We start from the raw sequence: 2900 nt of genomic DNA, 5'->3' as shown, positions 1-2900 counted from the left end.
TTGAGAGCCTTTCAATTACATGTTTTTGAATATGGATTCCCGCAGCTTTGTGTTAGTGATCCAGGCTCGCAGTTGGTGGCAGGAGGTAACATAATCACTAGCTTCATCAATGATCCTGACACTAAATTGTATTTGGAGTCTAATGGCATTGAGCATGTAAAGTTTCAGCAATTCTTTAAAGGCCATAGTGAGCTAGGATCACTTGTAGAGTCTTGCGTAAAAATTGGTGAAGAAAACTTATTTTTTCAGCTATTAAAAACTTGGGTACTTTCTTTGCCTGATTTGAATATTTAGTGTGTAATGTTGTTCATTTAGCTAATAAGAGGCCAATAGCCTTTAAGGAATCTTTGAGAGAGACTGAGGCAGATTCTTGTCCAGAGCCCATAACTCCGGAAATGTTAGTAAAGGGGTATGAGATAGTGTCCTTAAATTTAATTCCAGATTTAGAAGAGGTGCCTGATGATCCTGAGTGGAAGATGAGTAGCAGCCCTACAGAAGTAATAAAGGATGAATATGCAAAACTTCGTAAGGTTAGGCATAATCTTCTAGAAGCTTACCAAAATGAGTTTTTAAGTACCCTGGTAGCTCAGGCTGTGGACCGCAAGGACAGATATAGACCAGTTTGTCACCAGAAGTTGGGCATTGGTGATATAGTACTCATCAAAGAGCCAAACACTAAAACCATTAATTTTCCATTGGGAATTGTGAAGGACATAGAGGAGAATGATTTGGGGGAAACTACTGGGGCTATTATACTTAAAGGGAAGACTCGTGAGGTGATTAAAAGACATGTTACTACTTTAATTCCTTATCTTACGGTAGTTCCGGATGCATCCTATCATTCAGATAATGAGGATAATCAGAGCTCCCGTAGGTTATCTATTAATGAGAGTTCACCCCAAAGGACTCCCAGGAAAGCTGCCATTAGGAGCAGAAATTTGACTAAACTTATGTTGTAGTTATAAGGTATGATGCAAATTTCTAGTGGTGAGAAATTTGCATCCTGTGCCCTCCAGTGTACAAAAATAAATGTAATTTATTTTTCTGTAAAATTTTTTTCTAATATTTTCTCAGTTTTATTCTGTAATAATATTTTCTCACGCAGTTTTGTGTGTTGACTTGAGTGGGGTAATTTTCGCTGTCAAATGTTCTGTGTGCATGACTGTTTTACATAAAATGTCTTTACAGGCTTTTTTGGAAGGTAGTTTTAAGTAGTTGCATAATGGCCTTATCTGTTGTTGGGTGGTCTTAAGGACCAAGACAAGCAATAATTCTCGGGAACTAATCTTTGTATTGGTTTTCGAGCTAACGTGTGAGACGGCGGAGAAATGGTCGTCAGTGAATTCTGCTACTTCGACTGTGACTGTAGCTTAAGGGTTCACGTCATACAACCCTTTTGGACACCGTGAGTGTTGGGCTGCGAGGAAGAACGCTGAGTGGAGGACAGATTTATTAGATATGGATCCTGTCTGCGTTTGTGCTTTGATTTCGGAAATGGTTCTTCACTAAATACAGGCTCTCTCTCTCTCCCCATCTCTGGACTTCGCATTCTGCATGAAGCGCATGATCGATAGAAACCCTTCACTTAAGCCATACATGCTTCGCCCTTTAGCTAAGGTAAGGCCATTAGTGTCTTTTAGTTGAGGTTTCAGAAGTCCTGACGTGACCTATAATAAGTAATAAAATAACTCTGTAAGGACAAGTTTATATAAAAACTTTTCATGCGTTTTGCGTCGTAATATTTCGTTACCTTCCTTTTTTCTCGTACAGTTCGGCGAGTGCTAGTGTTAAAGTTGGATTGTATCGGTCAGTGTTAACCCGTTATACAGATTGGGTTGGTTTCCGCTGGTGGGTTATTAATTTGTTACTGATGTTATGTCTATATTATTTGAGAATATTTGACATTGTTGGTCTAACTGTAATTAGGTCCCTTCCCTCCTTGTTCACTGTAGGTGTGGTAGGCTTACCTGGGTGCAGTAACGACCGCTAATTGTAACCTGACCAATTTATCCTCGATTGGTAATAAAGAATTCTTGTGTATTGCCAGTAGATTAAGCGATATATTTTCATATGAAGTTGGTGCCATTCAATTATTAATTTTTAAAGTTATTCGGTGTCTATTCTTGTTTATAATGTAACTGTCTGGACTTACAGGTTATGATGCAGAGTCGATAGCCGATAACAGAAAGGTCATTGAAACTAAAGAGGAGCTGGTTAATTTAATATGGTTGTTCGTACTTGATACATTTTTATTAAAATACTGAATTGAGTTTTGTATTTTATTTTTACCTCCATGTTTCACCACCTTAAAATTTATATTGTTATCGAATTCGTTTTCTGTATAGGAGGCAGGATGCAACCCGGAACCCCACACTATAAATACCTCCCAGTCGAATTGGAGGACTGTGATAGAGCAAAAAAAAAAAAAAAAAAAATAATAATAATAATAATAATAACTGCCTATTTAAGTCACTATCTGTCTTAGCTCAGCAGTAAAAATTTTGAATATTTTCATGCTTTTTATTATCACTTGGCCATCCAAAGTTGACTGAAATTTGCTCATTTCCGTGAGGTGAATCGTTTTCAAACAATATCTTGAACTTCATTTGGGACCCAACCTTATGTCACACTGCTTTGTTCTTTAGTTTTCTGTAAAAGACGACTACTGAGATGGCTTTGTCTGTCCACCTTCAGCTCTCAACACCACTAAGGTTAGAGGGCTTCAAATTGTTATGTTGGATCATCCACCTACAATTAAAAATAATTTTCAAAATGTCAACAGTATATTTTTTTTTAGTTTAATTTGAAAGACTTAAAAGAATAAAGTATCACTAATTACTGGAACAGATTTGAAAAACTATTATGTTCTCACGTCATTTAAATAGAACTATTTAATACAA

General features: G+C 36.8%; 1 long non-coding RNA gene across 2 annotated transcripts; it reads left to right on the top strand.

The window, feature by feature from the left end:
* The first annotated feature begins 303 nt into the window (after positions 1 to 303).
* LOC135216340 (uncharacterized) lies at positions 304 to 2267 on the top strand. Of its 2 annotated transcripts, none has more exons than XR_010314860.1 (4): positions 304 to 1617; positions 1771 to 1834; positions 1953 to 2019; positions 2155 to 2267. It is a non-coding gene; the product is annotated as an uncharacterized LOC135216340 (long non-coding RNA). The 2 variants fall into 2 exon arrangements; XR_010314859.1 differs by having other exon boundaries at positions 1771 to 1848.
* The last annotated feature ends 633 nt before the right edge of the window (positions 2268 to 2900 follow it).

This window comes from Macrobrachium nipponense, chromosome 6 (assembly GCF_015104395.2).
Source record: "Macrobrachium nipponense isolate FS-2020 chromosome 6, ASM1510439v2, whole genome shotgun sequence".
Lineage (NCBI taxonomy): Eukaryota > Metazoa > Arthropoda > Malacostraca > Decapoda > Palaemonidae > Macrobrachium > Macrobrachium nipponense.
The sequence above is the reverse complement of the archived record's forward strand: the minus strand, read 5'-3'. Positions and strand labels throughout refer to the sequence as shown.